We start from the raw sequence: 25,482 nt of genomic DNA on the forward strand, positions 1-25,482 counted from the left end.
ATGGATGGGTAATCACAATCACCAAATTAAGTTTAAGAAACTATTTCTAAACAGCCTACCCTATTTATTGTCCATCCTTCAATGGCAAAGAGACCGAGTGATGTCTACTAGTAGTTCTCTACTTTCCTAATATAGCCTCACAAAATATTTAAACCATGATACTAAGTGGTTTATGCCACTTTGATAAATGTAAACAATCTATATGAAATCAACATAGAAAGAAAATTTCTGAAAGCTCATACTTGCTGTAAATTTCATTGAGAATCCCCCATTCACAAAGGATATCCTAATCATTCATGCAAATTACTAGTTATAATCATCATTGTAAGTTAAGCAATGAACTTCTTTTATAAATTACACAAAATGAAATGGAAAACTCAATCCTGAGCTTATAAATGTCAAGGGCAATTTTGTTCCACGTCAGACACAACTACATATTCTGTGTATGTAAAGAATTTGCAGATAATCCACTTTTGTGGTGGTGTACAATGCTATGATGTTCAACATTAATAAATAAATACATTAAAAGATACTGTTATATTAAATTTAGCTTCCATAGTGGGCCAGATCTAGCATAGGAGTAAATCAATAGAACTCTATAGGAGCTAAGCTATTTCTGAAAATTTGCTCTGGATCTGGCTCTAGAAATAATTTTTTAAATTATTAAGTAAAGTATTGCACATATAAGACATTGATTTTTGTCATTGATTTTGTGCTGACATTTGAGCCAAGCCTCAAAAAGCTTGAACATTTTATGTATTTACAGCTGTCTGCTGGCAAGGAATAATTCATTCATTCCAAATGAAACATGTTCCTGAAGCTTATAAAAACAGCATTTTTCTAGACTGGATTTACAAACAGATTTTTCAAATAAAAAGTTAGAAAGTATGCTTTAAATAATTGAAACAAAAGCTGAAGTCTGTTTCTTGATCTTCTTTTGGCTTGTCAAACAGATAAGATAGATATTGATTATATTTGCCTCCCAAGAGAGCTGTTCCATCAGTAGAGAGTGAAGATCAATGATGAACCATCAACTCATAACAAAATATTTCTAGTGACAAAAAGAAGCTTATTTTTTGGCATTTTTTTGTTAAATATGGAAGTAGGAAAATTTTGGCTGCTTGTCGTTGTGTTTTTTCCTAACTAGACCAATCCAACCATCCTTACACAGGGAGAGCAGTTTCCCTTTTGGCTGATCTGAGCCAGCTTCAGACACAGGCCCAGCATGAGCAAAACCTACCTTTGATTCATTTCCAAGCCTCTCTTTTGTCACATTCTACCTATAAAAAGCTCTTAGCTGTACATAAGAGAATATCATCCTTACAGAGACCACTACTTATTTATTTAAACCACTCAGCTCCCCCAGGTCTCAACCAGGTAATATGTTATTCCAGAAGGAAAAGCTTATTTTCCCTCTCTTTCAGAACATGTGTTCACCAATGTAAAAGTAGGAAATATTTCTACTGACAAGTGCTTTGCCAAAAATGAAATACAGAGTGGAGAAATCAGTCATTCCACATGTTCCAGCCCTTTGTTTTCTCTTCCTACTGGTTTGAGTGACCTTTGGCTGAATACAACATCCAGAATAGATTGCAGGTTTACTAATATTGGAGATTACCTTTTCAACATATCTGTAGACAACTTCGTGGCAGTGGTTGAAAGCACAGACAGTAAAATATTTGCTTGTAAATCTTAGACTGATGGGTAACACTCTATGAATCAGGAGCAAGAATTTTGATGATGGAGGCCTTTACTGGAGGTTTATTCCCATTTCAGTCATGGGGAAAAAAAAACCAAACCAAACCAAACCAAACCAACCAACCCAAAAAAACCTCAAAAAAACCCCAAAAACAAAAACAAAAAAAACCCCACCACCAACCAAAAAACAAACAAACAAGGCAGAGAAAGGCACAGTTCAAAAGCATCAGAACAACCAGGAGAGTCAATAGATGTAGACTGAGTTGCAAATCCAGCTCTGTCCCCAGTGAAAACTAAGGGTATTTAGTAAACGTAGAATGGGGTTTTCATTCAAGCTTTAGATTGATTGGAAATTCAAGCAAATCATCTTTAAAGGCACTGTTTACAAAAACTCTCATGATAAAATCAGTAAATCCAAATCTTGGATCCTCTGCCAGGTGCCTCTTCATTGGTGAGGTAACTAAGGAATAGTCATTGGAAACACACAACAAGGACTTCTTGTGCACCTTTTCATAAAAATTTAAAAGAGCGTCAGTGAATGTCTATACCACACTACTGTCACCCATAGGTTTTTTTAATCCTACACTAACATTACTATTCTGTAGCCTGACAGTATACCATTTGTTTTTGAATCACCACACTGAGGCAGATTCTTTCAGAGTAACATTTTGATATTAAAAGCTCAAAGATTTTCAAAGACTGACTAACAGCCACATACTGGCAACAAACATGCCTTTTTCTAGCATTGAAGAAAGTTCAGGAAAAGCTGCCTTTTAAGACATTCAAGGATCTTGCCAATGTGGGAGAATTAACAGCAACTACCAGCAGCTATCTTAATCCTCTATCTAATGGTACTTGCCAAGACCCTGAAAAATTACAATCAGAATGTCCTTTACTTTAAGAATTCCTGCCTAAAAAATTCTTTTTAGGAGCCACCAGCACAAATCAAAATACCTGCTAATCTGGGGAATCACAAGAGTGAGAAGCAAGCTGACAGATCCCTCCAATTCAGCCTTCCAAGGCCTTAAGTCCCTCACTAAGGGCAGCTTCCTCGGGCCTCAGAAATGCATTCAAATGAACCTGAATAAATCTTGGTGTTAAAATATTTGTCCAGTATCTTTTCCTATTCACGTTCACAAAGCTTCTGCACTGCAGTTATTCTAATTCAAATTTTTCCTTTGTATTATTGTTTTCATAGATATTACAATATCCTCTCAAAGATCTGTATTTATCAGTCTTGAAAGAGCTGCCAGCAGTGTAGGCACTCCCTAACAAGGTATAAGGAAACTGTCTTATTTCCATTTCCTGCTGCAAATCTCCTCTTTTATAACTGCAGATTCATTATGATACCTCACATCGACAAGAGTGTCTGTACTTCCAACTAGCCAAATAAAGAGAATAATGAACAAAGAGGCAGAAACACACTGGGGTATACCAACACCACAAGGTCAAAAGCAAAACAAAATCTACCCACTTTATCATCTTATGCTCCATCCATGAGGTCATTCCTGAGGCTCAAGTACCTTAAATATACATATACAAGGAGTAAAATCTGGAAATGTATGTTAATTCTCCACCTGCCCCCTTTCTTTCATACTGAAAAGCTGAGTTTCAGAGATATTAACTGCAGTACAATATATTAGCTATGGCTCATTGCACATACCAGTGGAAAAAATAATATTGGTTCTAAAACACAAAAAAAGAAAAAGAAGTGTTACAATAATGACTTTTTAACCCATGGATATTTTTTCTGTTTATCAACTGAGGAAGACCCCATCTTTTTTCTCAAAAGATTTGATCCTAGAGTTAAAATTGTGTCTCGCATGGCATGATCCTTTAACCCCTCTCAGACATGAGGTCTCCAAAGCATACTTCCCAGAATGAATAAAAATTCTGATCCAAAGCAAAACAGTCAGAAAAATGGTGTTTTGACAGCTGAACATCTGATGACTGTATCACTTAAACTTTCTGTTATTTAACCCTTTTCAAGATTTAACTTAATAACATGCTGCATTTTATCTCTAATGATCAGTCTAAAAATTGGATTATTGAATGATACCACATTTATTCCTTACATTTAAAACCTCAGCAGGCCTAATCAATGCCAAAATTTCTAGGATTGATTAATACACTCTCTTTGTCAATGCACTTTTTGCTAAGTAGGGTATACCTTAGTCTATTTAAGATATCTGATTGATTATAATCAATACAGTATTCAAGGCACAAGACCGATTGTTCTGCAGTAGTAAGATGAAAAGAGAAAAATATGCAAGCTCGTGTCCACCACCTTCCATCACAAACAACTGACTTTTAAACTGTTGTTTTGCTATGAATAATGCATTATTCTAAATCCTCTCAAAATGCAAAGGAGAGGCTCTAGAGCTAAATGGCTTTCACTGAGAAGATAGTTTCAAGTTCATAATTTCTGTGCTTGGGTTTCATGTGCATAGCATTTTCTCCCACCATCTGCATACGCCACATACCTGCATTACCTTAACATTTTCAAAGCTCCATTAGTTATTCTGGAATAAGACTGAAATGACCTTCCTCAGTATAGAACTAACCATACTATTTTGCACAATTTACGACTGAAAGGGAGTAAATCCCATCACACTTGCTGTGAAAAAGTTATGAGAGTACAACCAGGTAAACAATTCTCCACTGATTTAGTGGAGACAGCCTAGCAATTTATATCAGATGCAAATATTGGTTACCACGTTCAGAAAAGTCCAGGCTACAGGTTGTTTTTTTTAAATTTTAACTTCACATATACATGTCTTGGGTTGAAAAATGTAACCAAAAATGTGTATTCTATTTTCATCTGTTGAAGCTGGTTGGGAGATATTGTTCTTTATCTCTTGTAACTCTAGGGGGGTGGAAAGAGGGCGGATGCCCTCTGTGTTATCAGGGACACCTGATAACACCAGATAAGGCAGTGCCTTCTTATCTCTTCCTCCACCCATCCTCCTCTGAGGGACATCACCTGTGAATGGGCCATTTAAGGCCTCTCACATGACTGATAACATCACCTCATCCCATTGTGAGATGCTCCACTCAGTGGGAGGAGCCAAAGCCTTTCCACCAGGATAAAATCTGCAATCCCAAACACTAATTTAGCTAGCTTTCTACTGAATTCTCAGAGGAAGACCAGACCTATCTGGCCAGCACTGGACCCTTTGTTCTACAGGATCATCTCCACTTCACAGAACAACATCTGTTACTCCAGGAAGACTTATTTGGACTGCTGACAACACCTGTTGTCAGGTCGTATCTCTGACTCTGTCAGAGTTTTCTAGGACTTTTGTTTGTTTGCTTGTTTTTTTTTTTTGTACTACTGCATTTGTATTTTTTAATATTCCTAGTAAAAACCTGCTATTCCTTTTCCCATATTTTTGCCTGAAAGCTCCTAATTGCAAAATTGTAATAATTTGGAGGGAGGGGGTTTTTACATTCTCCATTCCAAGGGAAACTCCAGTTTTCCCTAATAGATGTCTTTCCCTGACCTGTCTTTCCACACCAAGACAATACATTAGCTTTGGGTAGACTTCTTGCCCTATGGACTGATTTGTATTTTATTTAAGTGTTCAAAAGAAAAATGTGTATGAGGCACTTGGTGATATGGTTTAGTAGTGAACACAGTTGTGTTGGGTTAACAGCTGAAACTGAAGATCTTAAAGGGCTTTTCCAACCTGAACAATTATATAATTACAAAGGATCAGTGAATTTTTTTCAGATATCTTAGTAGGTTGTTATGTAGAGGGACACATACAACTGGCAAAAGGAGGTTTGCATGTGAAACCAAAATCTTAACGAGAGGAAAAAAAGGAGAGGAGAAGGGAATTTTAGAGAAGGTCTAGGCATCAACTGTTTCTGTTGGGAATGCACATCCTGCTACTAGATCCTATGCTCCTTTCACAGCCCAGTACCTCTGGAGTTTCTGCAAGAGTTTTTTCTATCTCACAACATTCTTCTACATATTTGCAGGAGCAAAGACTTTTCAATGTCTTCCATAAAATGTGACTATATTCTCATCAGCAGTCAAAGGCTGAAGTCCATGAATAAAATTAACTAGATTTTTTCATTTAACTCGAAGAAGGTTAACTGTATTGCACATATGTAGAAGAAGTAAGTCATCATAAATGGGCAATTTACATCAATAGGAAAATTATTTTCATAGTCTCAGCTTTCTCTGAAGGAAATATGATAATTCTTATCTGCACTTCAATGTTTGGGTTTTTTTTTTTAATTTTGTGTTTTACAACAAAATGAAAGTAAGTATTGCTAATATGTATTTCCAAAGTGCCATCAGTTTCACATTCTCTAATGATCATGGGAAAGATGCTAATAGGAAAGTCTCCACCACATGAATTAATTAATGTATGTTCACTAAGAGATACAGGTGTTGCTGGACCAGTCTCCACTTTTCTAACAAATGCTCTTCATTCCAGTTAAAGGCAACAGGATACTCTTTATGCTGCAAGTACCCACTGGAGAAACTGTGCCCAAAGCTAAAAGACTGATCATCTGAAAGGGGTTTAGGGAGCACTTGTTTAAACAGAAGATTTTTACGGAGGACTGCACAGGAAAGAGAAGTTTCAGTCTTTGAGACCACACTTGCCCAGCACTGAGTTTGATGTAATTAAGCATGCTAGAGACTCCTGAAAATCACACAAACTCTACGAGATGCTAGAGACATTGAAGCTGGAAGAGGCAGAGGGATTGCACATGTCAACAATGTCAATGTGTAACTGGTTGGGAATCTGACTACAGAAAACACCAGTACTGATTTTCAAGAAATCACACTTTATCTGGTACTATAGCATTTTCCAATATAATATTGCAGAATAAAGTAAGAGGGGTATTTTCCACCAAGATGAAGCACTTACATTTCAACTCCACAGTAATATTTTTGTCCACAAAATTTCTGTTGTTCTGAGAGAAACAAGTGAATTGTAGGATTTGACTTAATTTATGTGATCATGTAAAGTATAAACTTACAATTAGAGACCTTGAAAAGATGTGTATTTTGGAGGTTGACAGGTCCTTATCTGCACAGCCATGGGGGATCTTACCCAAAGCCAAAAGCCGTATCACCCCCTACCACACCACAGATCTTGTAAGCTTGGTGTCTGCTAGGTTGAGACTAAATATGCAAATGAAACTGTGTACTTAAGCCACAGTAGCTCAAGCAATATTTTTCCATTAACTTATATCAACTAACATTTGGTTTCACTGAAAGAAAATGATTTTTTTCACTCTGGCTTGTGAAAACAACTTTATTTTTAATTATTCAACTGTAGTCTAATATATGAGATTTGTTAAATAAAAAACAAACTTTCTCTGTCTTAGGCAGAATTTTATATCTTATCTGACACCATATATCATAAAAGATAAGGTCATGTAATATATAGCATTTCATATATATATATATATATATATATATATAACGTCGTATATGAAGGAATTACTTCACCAGCTTCTCATAGATTCTCTTTAACTCTTGGAACATAACTACTTCCATGAAAGTCAGCTGATTTAAAAATCCAAATTAGCTGTATGTCTATTTAAATTTTTGCCTACAAAATGGAGCTTCCTGAAGACTTCACTATGATAAGTTCACTATTTGTTAACTTGGCTTTGATGTCTCTTTCTACTCCACCGGCTCAGAAGCATGCTGTTATTATTCTATTAATAAAGACCTTTTTTTTTCTTTTTTTAATCTCCTTTTTAGGTTGATATTTGTTAAAAGGTGTTGAAGGAGATAGATACATACAAAAACCTCTAAGATAAAGAACTTCCTGGGGCCTTACAAAAAGAATACAAGAACAATGATATCATACCTCAAGACCTCAAGTATAAGAGAAGTTTTGTATACCACATTAAGAGAATGAGACAAAAAAATGTTAATAGAAAGAATATTTTAAAATGCGTAAGGATCTTTTCACTGATTATATTTTCAATATACTGCTGGTGACAGGATCTGACTGAATGAGTTCATGGGGAAATGCATGCAAACACTTTAGATGATTTAACTTTGAAAAGAATTTAAATATTTGCATTGTGTGTACTGTTTTGAAAAAAAAAGAAATGTTATTAATGAATATATACTCTACTGTAGAATCTTGAACAATAATGGTGAATTGAAATCTGTATATAAATCATGTGGATTTGAGGTTGGAGCTCATCCTCTATGGTTTTATTAGGCTGTTAATCTCACTTCCATTGCTGAAGTCCTCTGCACTTTGGCTACACAAACCAAAAAAGTTTTCCTTTCTTATCATTATTTAAATGATAAGCATTTGTAAGGATTTAAAAATCTAGGATGAAATTTGCCTAATATCATAGTCCTTGTAGAAAAGTTACTGTTCTAAATGAAATACGTGAACATATACGGGAAGCTGAATGTCACAAAAACCAGAGGACTTCTTTCCAGAGCTTCTGCTGGATATAGATATGACTAAGCCTGAGTGGTGTGTTTTGCTCATTAAAGCATGCTTCTAATTTAAAATCTTATTCCGATACTTCCTCATGCATTGGTGCAAATAGAAAACATTGTTCAAATTTATAGCTTCAATAAGAAGTTACAAGGCAATGCTCCAGAAGCAATTTTCATAAATAGTTGTATTTTTATGCTACTATTATTGCATATTTCATAATGAAACTTCAAATATATTTGTCTAGACATGTAATCTCCCTCAATAGAGTAAATATAGACTGTACACATACACATTCAAAAAATACTATATTGGAAAAAGATAAGTAAGTTGGCAAAGTCAAGGAATACAAAGAAATGTCAGCATTTAGGAACTTATCATTTGAAATTATTTCAGGAGTTTGATATGAGCTGCATTATTGATCTAATAATGTATTCCTACTTTACCTTCTTGCAAGTATATTGCAGGTTTTTATTTTAATTTAAAAAATGTGTTCCTGCTTTAAGCATATTTTCTACAGTATATATTATGGTTTTATTTTTCTACAGAATACAAAGTTGCTCTTAGTCGATATGATCATTAATTGGTATGACAATGAGATCTCTCCTGATATCTAATTGCACAAGGCATCAATTCCTGCATCAAATTATTAATATTGATAAACTATAAAATAAACTATAAAATTAACTCTAAACACTTCAGTCTAATTTATTCTTGCATTATTATTCTAGTATTCTATGTATTCTACTAGCAACTAGCTTCTTCTGAAAATAACCTTTTCTTATTCTTCACTACCAGCAGAAACAGAATGAGCTATTTTGCTTTTGAACCACTCTATCGGCTCTTTTTCAATTTTAGTGTACCAGAAAAACGATATACCAACTCATTTCATAGGAAAAACAGCATTGAGCTTTTTATATTGTGACAGTTTTTATAATGTCATCAAAACCCCTGTTTCAACAGGTACCACAGTGTCTACCCTATTGCACTAATACGCTGTCCCACATTTAAGAAACAAATCTTACTGTATCCTTACTGTTTTGAGAGAAGAAAGAAGGCTGATCTTGCTTCCAATGAATTCAATAACAAAGTTGTTATTGGCTTAATTAAAAGACCAGGAGTACCCATGGGTATAGCTACATAGGAGCACCTTCTACACATCATGGCAAGTGCTGTAAGACTCAAAATACATGGGAAAAAAAGAAAGATACTTTCATGAGAAAATATTGTGCACAATATCTCATCTTTAAGAAAATCTGTCCTTGGATAAAACTCTCATGTCACAACCCAAGTGGACCAATATTCAAAGTGTTGCACAACTGCCAGTGACAGCAATACCTGACTCCCAGTTTGTCCTAGTCGCTACAAGCCACACATGGAAGGCTACACATCATATGTTCAAAGAGTACCTGGTATGCTTTGTCCTTAGTATATTTATCTAAAGTATCTTTTGTATGTGAAATATCTCCTTGATGTTGATGGCAACCATTCAGCCTTGTTTTCACCACAATTGTGTTTTCCAGGCCGAATAGAGATTGCCAACATGTGTACTAATTGCCATACATACGTAGATGACTCTCTAAGCCATCACATGCAGGTATCTACATTCCATACACAATGAAATCTTCACATAGGTGCTGAACTCAGGCCTTTAACTCTGTATTTACCACAGATAGCAAAAAACACTCTTGACTTTCAAAATTTTCTCAGTTTTCAAAAGTTGACAGAACTGCTTGTTGCTCTGTGTGAACAGCAGCTGAGAGGCAAGTATCGTAATTTGGAAATCTTTCTTTGAATTTCAGTGGTGAACTCTAACGTCAGGAGAACAAAGCAATTTATTTCAAAACATACATGTTACATGAAGCAATCAGTATCAACAGACACATTTTTATCACTTTCCAGATGTCACAAAGTATTTAATTTGAAAGAAACAATTTATAAACATGTGTAAGTAGCATTATCCATTCAGGAAAAGATCAAAGCTTTTGACGTTTTCATTAGGAAGTTCCTAGAATCAAAGGTGCCAACTCTATTACTGTACATCTATAAAGATACTTCACTGATGCACTGAAAGGCTGTAAAATATAACAGTAAAGAGCTGGTCATAAAAGAAATTGATGATTATGGATTATACAGTAGTTACACTTTGAAGTGAAATGGTCATTGCAGTATGAAATTATTTTGTTGCATGTTGAAGAAGAAGTCTTGCAAAGCAAACTACAAAGTTAGAATATTTAATATTTGTTGTCTCAATTAGACATGAAATAGATGCTTGACTCCAGCAGGTAGAAAACATTAGAAGTTTAAAAACTTTATTGCAATTCTTTTTTATCTTTTTTACAGCCTGTTGAGCTAAAAAGACATGCCATTGGTCCATAGGTTGGACATTTCTCTCCACTGCTTAAGTAACACAAACAACACCTGGGAGAGAGGTTGTTTTGGGAAAGGAATATTGCTTACCCAGGAGTGTTATGGGAAGAAAAAGTGTTTAACAAAGCTGCCTGAGAAAGGAGAAACTGCTGAAAACTCTCCCTTGGGAAAACTAGCAATTCTCAGGCTTCAGAAAATCGGGCCCACAATTTGTGGCAGAGTTGATACAACGGTAGGACTGAGAATAGGCAAAAGATTTGAGTCAGTAAGAAAGGCATCATCAGTTCACCTGTGTTTTGCAAAACATTTGCTTCAGATCTGTTTGCACAGCTCCTTCATCTTGCTTGTGTGGACAGACTTACAGAGCTCACTAGCACCAGTGTTTCCAGAATATCTACTCAAAGGAGCAAGAAGTCAGGGTTCTCCCTTTTGCTAATGACTCTAAATTCTGAAGCATGGGATACATTACATCACATTTCAACAGCAGTGGATGACAAGTTTGAAATTGCCTAATTTCTCTTGTACTGTCAGTGAAGTTACCTGAAGTTAAGGCAGGCTTCCCTTAACTGACCTTAAATAACACTTAAGGCTGAAAAACGTGGCCTGAATGTCCAGGAGGTATGCAGATTGCCTGCAGCAGTGCTACCTGCCTTGAAACAAGTAAGCTGCACCTCACACTTCCTGAAGGCCCAGGAAAGTCTTCTACAAAGCCTCTCACCTTAAAAAAAATCCCAGGAGACAAAAGTGCTGAAAGCAGTTCCCTGGTTCTAGCAGGGACAGGGTCTCTGCCAAGCATGTCCTGGAGCATGGAGGAACCCCTGTTTGTCCTGTGGACAGTCACAGCCCTCAGTACAGTTCTCTGGGGGATCTGGGTATCTCACCAACTTGTTCCAGAGGGCTCCCACTTTTCATAGAGACTATCCTGGGACCAGAAATACCAAGTTCAGAGGCTTTGACTACCCCACTGGCATGAGAAACTTACTATTCATGTGTGTGACTCAAGTAAATTGAGCACAAATAATCAAACTCTAAACACATAAAAACAATACATCAGGCAGACTTCAACAGTAACAAAATTTAATGTTTCCTGTCAAGTAATGAGGCAATAGTCAGCTGAATCAATTTGTAGGGCATCTTTTAAGAAAAATTCAAATCAAGTTTTCCTAAATGTTAATAAAATTTAACATATCTTTAAACATAAAATCCCTGAAAGAAGTAATTGTTTTCTTGCATATTTATGTAATTCTTATTTATTCCTTTATTAAATAGCATGTTTGCATCTAACACTTACATGTATGTAATTTTTTTTTCTACAAGTCTTTTTAAGATATAAAATTTACTTCAGCCTTTTGGACCCAATTGTTCTGCTCTGGACCCACTCCACCAGCATCTGTAATAAATACTATTCCATTCAGAATATTTTTCAATACAACACCTTTCTCCACTCAGTTTCTGGAATTGATTATGATATCTAAAAAGCACTTGGGAATCCTTAGTATTTTCTATTTAAAGAATTAAGTCTTCAAATTTACAACTGGGCCTTGTTTTGTATCAACTCAGTAGCAAACCTTTGCCTTTTCGTATCAGGCAGATTGGTATAGGGGAGCCACAGGACCAATTTAAGCTCTAGATTTAGGAAATACTTTCTTAGGAAGACCAGTTACTGAACTTACCCTTTCTATTAACACTCCCAAAGCCACCTTGTGAGATGTAAGGGATTCCTGGTGGGAACAGCTGAGAGGAAACAAGTACCTGTAAGGATCGAAAGGGCTTAGTCAAAATGTCCTTTTAGTCTTCCACATTCACAGTGGCCTGCCTTCCATCTGGGAAGAAAGACACAACACTGGGACCAAGGCAAGGGCCAGGCCAGCACTGAGTAATGGGGTCCCTGCATCTTTTCTGACAGTCACACTGCACAGGAAAATACCAGCATTCCTTACTCTGGTGTGAGTATTTGAACTACAAAGCTGAATAATACACTTCACAATTCAAACAAAATGAAAGAATAGGAATGGTTTTTAATTTATACTCTCTCTAAGAGGATAAGGAGTAAGAAGAGCCCCTGGAAGTAAAGCTTTGAAGGAAGGGGAGGTAAAAAATAAGTAAATAAAGACCAGTAGAAAGTCTGGGTTTGGACCCAGATGAATAAAACTGAAACAGAGAGTCATATTCAAACTGATTTAAAGGGTTCAACTTGGGTATAAAAGCAACAAGATATCTAAGCTTTGTCTTGCTTCTGAATTATGAAACGATTTCATTCCTTCGCAGTCAAAGATGTAAGACTAGAAGGAAGGATATAATACTCCTTCAAGAACCACATACATGAATGGTGTCATGTTCTATTTTGTGAGAAGATATGTATATTTTCTTGTTTGCAACACTTCAATTGTTGTGGTTTGATTTTTTAATTAAAAAAAAATAAATTATGAATTATCTCTAGTGGTGATTAAAGCTAAAGCAGAGAGGGAGAGAATCCTGAGCTAGAGGGGAAGGTAAGGAAGAGTGGGGATTGAAAACATCCCCATTGTCTGGAGCCTTAGCTGAATCACTGGGGATTTTCTCTCCATTTTTATTTCTGCCCCTTCTCCTCTTTCTTCTCCTCTCCTCCCTTCCATCCCTCTCCTATTGCTTCCTTTTTGTTCATTCTTCTGAGCTGTGCTGATGCCAGGAGAAAGATTCAGAGCACAAGGAAAGAACAAGGGTCTGAACAAGTCTGAAAAAAAAAACCAACAACAAAAACCCAACAAATAAAAGATAAAAAAGATGCAGAAATTCAAATGAATACACCCAACATTTGAAAATATGCTTTCCTCTGTCAATGCAGATCAGTGTGACACAGGTCTCTATAGCTTGATCTTAAAAGATCTGAGAGTGTAAAGCAGACAGTCCTATTCTGACTATGATGAGCATTTACAACATTCATTAATATTTGTGACCAAGTACCATGAACCCATTTTTAAATTTCTGAGATGAAATGTCACACTATATATGATACATGTGTGGCACTTGTACATCAAATTAAAAATAAATAAATGTGGCATCCCTGAAATATTTTATTTCTTTAAACTAAGCTGCAATTATTTTTTTTGTAATATGGTTTTTCACAAGCCTGTCTCCAAATGTGTGATCCTCAGCCAAGATGCCTAGACTCAGCCAGAGCAGCGGGCAGAGAGAGACCAGAGACACTGAATTTGTGTTTGGCTAATGTGTCCTGCTCTCACTGAGAAATTCAGTTGGGCCTATCTGTGTTCTGACAATCTATGGTCATGAGACCTTTATATTCCCGTGACAACACTGTGCTCCTAACTCTGAGCAGAGAATGAAAAAGGAAATGTTATGGTGCATAAATGAAAGCAGGAAAAGAGGCGAAAACTTCATGAAGTCAGCAAAGGGTTTTATCCCTGTAAATCTGTTTTATGTGAATATTGCTCAGACAATGCATTTTTGAGGGGCAGTACAAAAGCCTAGGTTCGAAATATAAATAGAATGTGAAGAACAAAGACCAAGAGGTGGTGAAGTGTGTAACGTGACACAATAGCTGCAACTAACAGTTTATAGTCCCCAGAGAATATCACTGCACTTATTTGAAGCAGTTATTTCAAAGTGCTGAGAACTCCAACTTTTTAACTTCCCTTCTCAATTCTCACAAGTCCTTAAGATTTCTGAGTCTGTACAAACTGTTATATTACAGTTGTTAGAGCTTACAGCTGCAGCTTATTTTATCATGGTAGTAATACTTTGGTATTTGGGCAATTAACTCTCACTACGCTGAGTTTTGTGCTTACTCCTATAATACCAAATGGTTCATTTCTAATTTGGATTCAGCTTTAGTTTGGTTTCATACTATGCTGTCAGTGAAAAACATGGCCTGTGTGAGCAGTTTAGTGATGTCTGCATCTAGCTAGTGCCAGGCCAAGAATAAGACAAAACCCACAGTGAAAACATGTAAACTATTTCCATATATTTAAGTACCTATAGAAAATCTTACAGAAAGCCCAAACAGCTATTGAATAAAATAGCAGAATTCATAATTTATGGAAAAAGAGGATAATATCACAACATTACATTGGTGTGTAGTGTCACCAATTGGCTATTGCTTGCTATCCTGCTACAATCACTTTGGACTGACCTCATGCAAGGCACTGAAGTAAACTTTATCCAAGAGCTGATTTTACAGACATTAATAGTCTTATAAAATTCCAGTCTTCTCTAAAAAATTACCTGAGACAGGCAAAACTAAAATCTATCTGACATTCAAAAGTACAGCTTTTACTGGACTATTTAAAAACAAGCATGTACATTAAGATAGCAGCAGCATGCTATCAATAGCAAAATATTTCCCCTACATTGTCTGCATGACCTCAGCTCACAAACTAAAAAGCCTTTTATAGTTTCAAAATCTAACTTCAGAGACATCTAGAACTTTCAAATTCAGATCTTCTACTGTTGATGTTCTAATAATTTTAACTACAACTATATACATATAAATTGTACACGGATTCATATGTACAGTACAATTAGCTGATTCCATTGGCACCTACATAATTCTTCAGTTTCAATAATTATCAAAGGTTTTCAAATGAGGTCCATGATCATACCCAACAGTTTATGTCCCTGGGTTTTAGAAAAGGATCCTTTGAGAAGAACTCATTGAAGGGTCAATTGTTGTTGGATCATGTTATAAAAATACAGAAAATTGGGTGAAGAGGTACAAAAAAGATGTGAAATCTTGGCCCCATCACACATCCCTAGGATTTTTGTCATAGCCTGGAGTTGATTCAAAATATTTGGAAACACACTTGTATTCCTGTGAAAAGAATTGCTGGAGAAGTTGAAAACAAATTCAAGTAAAAACTTTAAGCCACAAAGATTCTAGTGGCCAAAAAAATATTTTTTAATCAAATATTTCATTGCAAAATTAGGTTTGAAGAAGTGGAGGGTTGGGGAGCGTGCAATTCATCTCCTTTAACTTCATCCATCAGAAAGTTAGGAATCTATTTTAAATGGGACAGCTAGGTTCTCTCTCATCAATGCAAAGAGAGAAGTGTTTTAGGAAGGTTGTTCATCTCAGCTGTCCATAGATGCCTCTGTTGGGATGTAATCTGTAATTCTCTGCAGGAAGAGAATATTTATCTCCGTTGACTACTAAGCCTTGAGCAACAGTGTTAGACTTCAATGACTAACTTTTAGATGGCTAAAATGATGACTAGCTTAGCTCTAAAACACCATTTTTTAAGCAGCAAGGTTAAGTGAGATGAATAGAGCCTTCTGTGTGAACCACTTTATCAAAAATCTACAGGAAAAAAAAAGGTTTGACATGAAATTTTGACCAGTATATATATGTATCATTGATTTTAATAGCACCAGGGCCTGATTCTGCACCTTTCTGTTTCTACAGCACCTACTGGAGCAGAGCACATGCTGACAAATGGTAATCCAGTATGCTTTTCTTATAAAATAATAAGCAATAAAAATAGCATCAATGTCCTGATAAACTACCCCCGTAAAGAAGAAGTGGCATAAATGTAGTTTCTCTTTTCATTATTCATAATGTACATTAATTGTCTACAACTTACAAATGCTCAAGTAGAAGATGGCAACCTCTCCAGAGCGAATCTTGTAACTGTGTCATTTAAAGAACTCCCATTTAACTGGAAGTTGTATAGGCAGGAGGAAAACTTAATTGCATCCTTCTGCAGTTTGGGGAAAAGAAAACAAAGAGGATGTGAATTTATGCAGTAGAGAGCATATTAGAAAAACTGACCTACTGTGCAATACCTCAAGTACTGGGTTTTATCCTGTGAAATCAGTGGCAAATAAAAGATGAGAAATGGAGAGCACTGACTCTGTGTGTGTGTGCTACTTAGAAAACAGTAGCATTAATCCCTTTTAAAGGTACCCAAAGAGGAAGTTTTGTTTTAATTATACCTCCAGGGGGCCTGTTTCATAGACACTGCATGACAATTTGCAGAGCACATTTTTAAATCTTATATTACTTCTATCCTATTTATTGTGTGAAGGATCATTTGATAAAATATCATAACTTTTCTTTTATAAACAGTATAAAAGAATGACTTTTCTTTTATAAACAGTAACTTGCATTATGGATCAAGCTCAGAAGCATGTTCCTGCAACTACTAAAAGCACAGTGTTGCACTGTAAAAAGTCAGTGAGTTATTACTGTAACTCCCTGCAGCCACAAGAAGAGCTATTAGCATGCAGTAAGCCTAGAATGCAGGCCTGGTGTGCAAAAACTCACAAGGGTGTCTTTGTTACTTTCAATTGTATTGTTTTAAAAAAGAACATCTCTAGGACAGTGCAAACATTTTGGTGCTTTTGCACTCCATTATAACACAAAACAGAAAGGAAAACTAGCATTGTCAACACCATGCAAATATAATTCTTTAAGACAGAATCTTCAGTTCTTCAGTCAGTCTAAAAATGCTGCATGCAAGGTATACCTGTGCAGTGCCTCCAACAAATTGTAAAGTTACCCTGATTTAACAAGGTGTGTCATAGCTCTTTGACAATAGGCCCTGTTCTCCAACTACACAAAACACTGAGCAGAAACAAGAGTTTTTTACTGAATGAACTGTACTGATGTGATGCTTTCCTACAGAAAAAAATTAGCCTTCTTTCAGTCAGATCAAGAATCTCATTAATACTTGATTTGTGCCACATATTCCCATTTTTTTGACCCTGAACACCACAAAGTACACAACTGACTCAAGAGAGGACCTTGAAGAAGGCAACCAAAGTGACTGAAATAAAGGCTGTTGGTATGGGCGCAGTGGGAAGACAGGGACCTGACTTTCACCAGATTATTTAATAATCACTGAGGTCCAAGAGTTATCATTGTATCCTTAATGGTCTCTTGTTCTTTAAATAATAATAATGGCTTGTACTGCCTTTTATAAGTTATTGCCTGTTCAAAGGACTGCAAGTTGTTTTCAGAGGACCATAAAATTAGCTATAGAAAGCATGAGCTGTTTCCAGAGTTCCACATTGACTTGGCTGCTTAGAGACTGCACATCAGTAGAGGCAATAATCTCTGACATCAGGAGAAGGCCACCTGGAAAGGACCACTGGTGTAAAAACAAAGTTTAATCAGATCTTTGGGTATTTTTGGAGAAAAACTTGTGAGTGTGCAAAGGAAAAATCAAGAGCCTGGGGAGTGCCACTGATATTCTACCACATTCAAACCCACTGTTGGTCATCACAAGATAAAAAAACCACCTCTGCATCTTCAAACCTCTGCCAGTCAAGATAGAATAGAAATTATTCTTCTTACTACCACAATGATGAAGGAACTGCATCAGAGAACAAAAATGACTCTGTTCCTGGAACAGAAATGCAACTGCATAATGGTTGAGCCCCAGCATCCTGGCAGGCCAGCAAGGATGCAAGGAGCCAGGAAACAAAGCGATGGACCAGAGAGGCAACTTATTTACTCTGTAGCTTTGGTCAAGTGGCAGCAGATAATACAGGTCTGAATAACTCCAAAACCAAGAAAGATAAACTCTTAGTTATTGAACAAAAGTACTGGTTAAGCCCCAAGGTTAATCAACATAAGATTTTTGTTAATTCTCTATCACATAAAAAACATCTTTACAAATCTCTCTTTACGATTCTGTCTATTCATCTACATATCTATATTTTTATTCCAGAACACCACAACGATAAAAACATGTTAATTTTATTCACACTAAGCAACCTGAAATTTACTTAGTAATTTGAAGGTCTACTTGATTATTTTATTTTTTTTTACTTGTTGGCAGATGATTCACTGAGATGAAAAAATCACACTTCATTGTGCAAACACAAACTTTCTCAGAAAATACTGCCAAAGCTGCAATATAAATGCTTTTGAAAGATTAAGTACATTATAGAGATTAGAGTGTCATTTTGAAATAGAAAAAAAGTAGGGGGAAAAAAGATACAAATTATTCTAATGTGCGTATGCGCAAAACAATAATCTTCAAGTCATTTTACTCCTGTAATTTTTTAAAGATCATAAAATAAAATGGGTACCTTCACAAAGGTCAAAATGTTGCATTTTAATCTTCCTACCACTTAAAAGCAGCATTTTGTTTTCTTCTGTCAGTCTGGATCTGAGTTTAAGGGAGCTATAAACTGGATAACTATGTCGTGCCTCAGATTACATATTTTTTCATCAGGAAATACTCAAATTTAGCCTTCTGTTCAGATATTCTGTAAGTACTTAAAACGTACAGGATTTGGCTTCAGAATTTGATGGACCCTCACATCCTCTAAGACCAAGAGAAGTTAAAACGTTCATCTGAGGGCAGACCTATCAGTCTTTGTAATCCTACACTTTAAACACTATTAAGCTTTTTTATCTTTTTATATTTTAAAACCAAAAATGCAGGGAAGGAAGAAAGTAGGAAAAAAATTACGCTATAAAAGAGAAACAAACAGCCATAGAACAATGCTTTAGAAGAACAGAGAGCTAAGACATAAGCAATCTGCAAAGACTCTAATAAGGTAAAAATTTCAAAGAACACTGTAGCCAACTTTCACATTTATTCCTGATAAAAGATAGTCTGTGATACAGCATTGCCTCAACCCTGTTCACATTCCCTTCCCTGCTATGAATACAAAATACTAACACAATACATAGAAAACTCTTGAGAGTTTAAAACCCAGAGTGCTGCAGAAGAAATTCTCAAGAGTTCTTTGCTTTGCACTATAACCAGAGAAATTCGGGTTGGTTAGGCAGAATGAAGAGAAGGTCCACATGGTGCAAACCCCATTTCACCAGAGGGTATGTCTGTGTGTGGCTTCAGGTGGAAATACTTGTGCTGACGTGAGAGCCAGAAATCAGACTGCTATATTTTCAGCTGAAAGCAGAACACACCAGTTTGGGCAGAAGAGGATTCGAATGCAGCTTCCCTGTTTCTGCTGCAGCATGATTTTGGGCAGAGCAAGTCTCAACACCCCCTCTCAATGCCAGCCACACTGTTGGGAACCTCTCCCAGTTAAGCCCAGAAATCATGAAGGAAAAGGAGCTGCAATTGCTCTCTAAAATATATACTATTCTCTGAAGAGTAGAGACAGGGAGAAGGAGCCTTACTGTTTAAGGTCAGCAGTGACACACAAAAAAAAGGAGAATAAACTGTCTGAAAATAAATTTAGGACAGAAATGGTGTTTCTAAAACCATGAAAAGTGAGGCTCTGCCCTGCCTTCAAGAGGTGCAGTGAGAGTGACACCCCAGCTAAATTTAAACCAGAGCTTTTTGAATCTGAACAAAATAAGAAGATCAACCTAGTATCACACCAAACAGACTTCATTACTCCACAGGCCACTCCAGTTCTATCTCTCACGCTGAAAAATATAAGAAGATATTCTTCTTTTGTCAGTCCAGGCCACTACAGCAGCTAAAACCATGTATTCATGAGTCAGCAGACTGAACACTATACAGTTTTTCATTTCTGTTCACCTGTTCTTTTTCATTTGCAAGTAAACACTGATAATAACAGTTATGGAGGAAGAAAAGAAAAACTGCTTTCCAAAGATTTTGGTTTACAACCCTTCATAAAGATATCTTAAATTCCTATGCTGTCCTGAACACCAAAACAGACATGAAGAAAAATAGAAGATGTCATTTCAGTCTGGACACTCATCACTTTCAGGAGCTAGGGCAGTATGACTATATCTCATACTATATAAGGAATATAGTGATATCATCACTTGTAGAAACAAAGCTGCAATTTGTAGGCAAAATTTTTATTCATCTCAAAAGTACAAAAGGACAATTGTCTTTGACACTAACTGTGGCTTTCTAAAACACACTTTCAACATTAGTCATAGCATAACTACAAATGTAACAAGCTGAAATCAATTCCACCAACCTAAATCCTACTCTGCCCACAAACTGCACAGAGGTAGAAGGATTCTTTCAAAATTGGCTCCTTTATTCCAATTTTAAGGTCCCAAGGCTGTTTGATATATATGAACTCCTACAACCTCATACTGCTGCAAATGAAATGTATGTATATTAATTACCATACTACTCAGACAACAGGTGTTTTGTGGATGAAATCTAGGTGCTAAATAGAAAGTTTTAGGAATGCACTTTCTCAGACTTCAAGATAAGGCTATGTGAGCAGGATTACTCTCCAGTCAGCAACCATCTGTACAAAATTACTCACTCAACACACCTGCAATATTAAAAGAAAGGACAAAAGGATCATTCTGGAAACTGCTAGCCTAGTTGATTTCAGTGCTTTAGCAGTATCAAAATATTTTGCTTATTGGGAGTTGCACATAATTTAAAGAAATTACTTCATTTAAACATAAGGAGGAATGGAAATAGAGGGGTGGAGAATAAAGTTTCAATCTGTCTTGTTTTTTAATGGCTTTCAAATTAAATCATGACAAAATTCGCAGGCTGAGTCTTAAAATATGGAGTAATGACCCAACAGATCATAACTATTTTAGAAAAGTCATCATAATCTATCATGCAAATATCTCAACTGGTTTTTAGGCACATGAGTTATTGACCCTGTTATGCTGCCAAAAGTATTTTAACATGCCAGAGCAGAAGTCATGCATAAATATGTGGGAAATATTTTTATTACAGTTAAACTGGAAAAATCCAGTGTAAATACATAATAGTTATGTTTTTACAAAAATAAATGAATTTATTTATTTTTCAACATGACTAATTGCATTGTATGTACATTTCTTACACTTTCTACTATAAAGGAAGCTGTTACATTGCAAGAATTTAAACATAAGCATTAGAAGCCGCAAATTCCCAAATGCATTTGTAATTCTATGAATTATATTTGCTTGTATGACAGTGACAAATGAAATATATCCCATGTAACTTACTTTAGTCTCCACATCTGAATGCATGGCATATCTTTATAGTCAGTTATAGATCTTTTAATGTTCTTTATATAAAATACAGTAAGCAATCCCATCACAATAAAGTAAACAACAGAGAACACCCCAGAACATTCAGCACTTGAACTTTAGCATAATATTACACCATATTTCTTTCTGGAGAAAACAAAAACAAAAAACAAAAACAAAGCAAAAAAGAAAAACAAACCCCAAACCAACCCACCCTGTCATCTGGAAAAATCTTTCCAAATTGTATTTTACAGAACCAATATCCTGTCTGCACATCAGGGGCAGCCTCTGTTAAGCATTTAAGTGCTCTCAGTGAAAAGTCACAGTTTCTCCTCCAATCCTGAACTCTCAGTAACCATCATGGAAAGTAACAGTTTCCCTTTCCCTGTCAGCCAGTGGCACTATTAATCATCAAAACAAAACGAAACACCTTCAAGCAAATATCAGCTTCTGATTAATCTCCATCCCAATGAATTAGAGTCATAAGAGGCAACCTGCTGCCTTGTTTACGCCTTTTTAATATGAGGAACAGAAGTTGGATATAAGGGTTTTCTGCCCTTAGGGCTACAAAATATGCCTCGTGTGGCAATGAGCCAGCTCTCCGAGGGAGCCTCCTTTGCTGTTTCACAGCTATTTTCTAATGGGTAAATTTAAACAGACACACACAAGCACACGAGTCACCACAATACAGGGCCAGAGCTATTGTTTTTGTCTAAAGTCCTGTGAGCATCTGTACTGTAATGGGGATCTCAAGGTTCCATCCAGTTTAGTTTGAGCTTTACTTTTGGTTGTTCTGTTTGTTTGGGTTTTTGGTTGTTTGTTTTTTTTTTGTTTTTTTTTTTTCTTTTTCTTTTAAACACAAGGAGGAGAGGAGAGGTGTCTGGTTTGTTTTTGTTTTTTTTCCCCAGCTGCCTTCCCCTCTCTACAGCACAGCACATAAAACACCTCTCTTCAGCTTTAACCGACCTAGGATCAATTAGTGCAACATTTTGCACACATCCAAGCAATCACAAGGCAGAGGTATTTAGTCCAGTCCTCATGTGTATTGCACAGACACCTTTAGAAAGGGGTGGAAGGAGATTTCTTTGGGAAAAAAAAAATCTCACGATGTAATTTACACAGTGTGGAAACGCCTACAAGGAGATGAAGTACCTGCACTGGGGAGATGTTCAGTTGTTCACTTCATCTTTCGTTGACAAGGAAACCAAACCGCACTTCATTCTCCAGGAAAACCTTCCACTGCCATCATTTGAAAATGTATTTATTTGTATATGTGTATATATCTATCATCATCATCATGATAACAATAACCATCACAAAACACTGCTGGCAAAAGAATAAAAAGTGAAGGTGCAAAATGTGCAAAAGTAAGGATCATCTCTTTGGCTTTCTGTTTTGCTTTGTTATCTTTAGGGAGGAAAAAAAAGTATTTAAAAATGAAGACTGCAACATGCTGCAAGAAAAGTTTCACATTATAAACAGGCATCAAAAACTGAAGAAGAGGGAAAACAAAAACCCTGCTGGTTGCACTGTTAAAAAAAAAAAAAAAAAAGAAAAAAGAAAAAAAAAAAAGAAACAGTAACAAAAATAATAAAATTAACATCTTGCTCTGTGGCTTCCACCAGTATTGCAAGATTACAAACTCTGTGTAAACGCTGCTGTAAAATGCATTTGCAATTCCCATCTCTTTATGGAAAAAAAAGCGCCCTTAAAAAAAACACCCAAAAATAAAAATAAAACAACACCAGAAAAAAATCCTCTGCAAAAGAGTTAGAAACATGCCTTTTCTCTTATCCTTAAAAAATAAGCATCATATTTCACATCGCTTTTCCGTGCCACAACAAAACCAGTTGCATATATAGATATATAGCTACTAAATGTATATCAGTTGTTGCTGGACTGGCAAGTCTGTGTTATTAATATCATCGTTTTTCATTCCCAGTGACTCCCGGCCCCAGCAGCACCTTTTGCTCACAGTTTAGAAACCATCGCATGCTAGGAAAAAAAACTTGTCATCAGCAAAAGATCAAATCCATTTAAACAATAATCAAAGAGGAAGAAAAAAAAGAAGAAAAAAAAAGAAAACAAAAAAAAAACAAAAGGAAGAAAAAAAAAACAGGACAAAAAAAGGAGGACAAGAATGTCAGCGGAAAGGTACTCACCGAGCGGGAGTAAAAGGGAGGAATAAAAATGAGAGTTACTATAAAATACAGTATGGCGGTGGAAGAAGGAATGAGGCGCTTTTTTTTTTCTCTCGTCTCTAGTCTCTGCCTCCGGCAGCCGCCACGTGATCCGGAGCCGGGCGGACTCGCCGCCGGGAGGGCGCAGCGGCGGCGCCGGGCGCGGACCCAGCCCGAGCCCAGCCCGCTCCGCTCCGCGCCCGCCGCAGCCGCCCGGCCCCGCCGCCGCCCAGCGCTCCGCTGCCGCCGCCGCTGCCCTCGGCAGGTGCCGCTCGCCGCCGCGCTCAGGCACGGCACGGCACGGCACGGCACGGCACGGCACGGCACGACACGCTCCGCTCCGCTCCGCTCCCCCGCTGCCGCCGAGCGCGGGCACGCAGCCGGCCGCGCGGGCGGGGTGCGGAGGCGGGCGCGTCCTGCGCGGCAGCGCAACTTGCTCGGCGGCGCTGCGCGAAGTTACCGCTGACACCGCCCGCCCGCCTGTTGCCCTCCGGCCGCGGCGCCCCGGCCCCGCCTGCAGTGGCGCTCGCTCCCGGGAGCGGAGCGCCGGGGTTTGCCCGGGTGAGGTGCCCCCGGCGGCGGCCCCGGTGCAGCACCGCGCTCCGAGGCGTGTGCGCCCGGGTTACCCCTCCCGCCGATGCGGCGGGGGATGGGGGACTGCCGCCGGGGGCACCGCGTGTGCGCGCACGGCAGGGGCAGCCCGCCGCCCGGCTCGCCGTCTGCGGGGGTGCCAGCCCCGATTCTCCGTGTGTGCGGGGGTGCCCCTCCCGCAGCTCCGGCTCAGCGTGGGTGCGCGGAGTACCCCGGCAGGCAGACGAGGCACGCAGGGACATCCCCTGCTGTCACGCCAGGGCAGCGCCGCTGCCGGTGCACCGGGGGGTTCCCCTGTGCCCCTCCTGCTCCGGTGTGCGCGCTGCTCGGGGTGCTGCCGTGCCCAGCGCCGGGGCTGCAGCCGCTGTGCGCCCGGTCATGTCTGAGCAGCGCTGCTCCGGCTTCCTCCGGGGAGCGGCGGGGGAGAGGACAGGTACCACGGGTCCCATCCCTTACTGCTTCTGTTTCCGGCCTCTGCCCAGCTGCACGGCATCCCCCTCCTCCCGCCCTTCCAGCGGCAGGGCTGATGCTCCTCACCACAAAGTTACTGGCCGAGGTGGGAACTGAGTGTTTTCGGAGGGGCCATTGGGCGCTGGGTCCGCTCCCGAGAGCAGCCCGCGGGCGGCGGGGCGCAGGGCTCCGGCCGCCGTGAGCCGGGTGTGCAGCCTCCCGCGGCACCACAGCCCGCAGGGCTGCAAGTGTTCAGGGTCCAGCCCGTCGCACTCAGGTGCGGCCCTGAAGCAGCTCCGCGGCTGGCCGGATGGCAGCTCTCTCCCTTTTCCTTTAATATACAAAAAATACACTGGAGGAGACTGTGCGCTACTGTTGCTGAGAGTTCCCTCAAGACGCTTGCTTTTCCCTTTTTAGCTCTCTTCGCTTGTCTCCTTATTAACAAACGCAGCAGTCGCAGGGAGCGGCGGCTGGGGCTGAGAGCAGCTTTGCTCCGGCTGCAGCTTAAGCAAAACCTGCTCAGCATTGCCAGGCTACAACCTACCGCCTCGGCTGTGTCCTCACCTCACTGGCCCCCAAAATGTCCACAGCTAACAATCACCCACAAACTTACTTATTTACTGTTTCAGCAGTAGAAGGAAGAGCCACAAGAGATAAATTAGGAGAGGAATATAAGTGTGCATCTGTAAACAAGGCACTGTGATGGAGCAGTCCAGTCAGTATTTTCCAATACTACCCTACTCCCGCTTTCTTCTTTATGCACTTTTTTTTCAGGGTTTTTTTTTGTGTGTTTTTTTGTTTTGTTTTGTTTTGTTTTTTGTTTTTTGGGGTTTTGTTTTGTTTGTGGGGTTTTTTTGTTTGTTTTTTTAGTTTTTAG

The 25,482-nt window shown here is 38.3% G+C and overlaps 1 protein-coding gene across 3 annotated transcripts in view; it reads right to left on the bottom strand.

Annotated features, from left to right (window-relative positions):
• Positions 1-23,663, bottom strand: part of RALYL (RALY RNA binding protein like) — a 376,210-nt gene extending 352,547 nt beyond the window's left edge. For all 3 annotated transcript variants that reach the window (XM_063391843.1, XM_063391841.1, XM_063391836.1), the window contains exon 1: positions 23,547-23,663. The gene's annotated coding sequence lies outside the window, so the exon portion shown is untranslated. The remainder of the gene's footprint in view (positions 1-23,546) is intronic.
• Between the last annotated feature and the right edge of the window lie 1,819 nt (positions 23,664-25,482).

This window comes from Prinia subflava, chromosome 1, assembly GCF_021018805.1.
Source record: "Prinia subflava isolate CZ2003 ecotype Zambia chromosome 1, Cam_Psub_1.2, whole genome shotgun sequence".
Taxonomy (NCBI): Eukaryota; Metazoa; Chordata; class Aves; order Passeriformes; family Cisticolidae; genus Prinia; species Prinia subflava.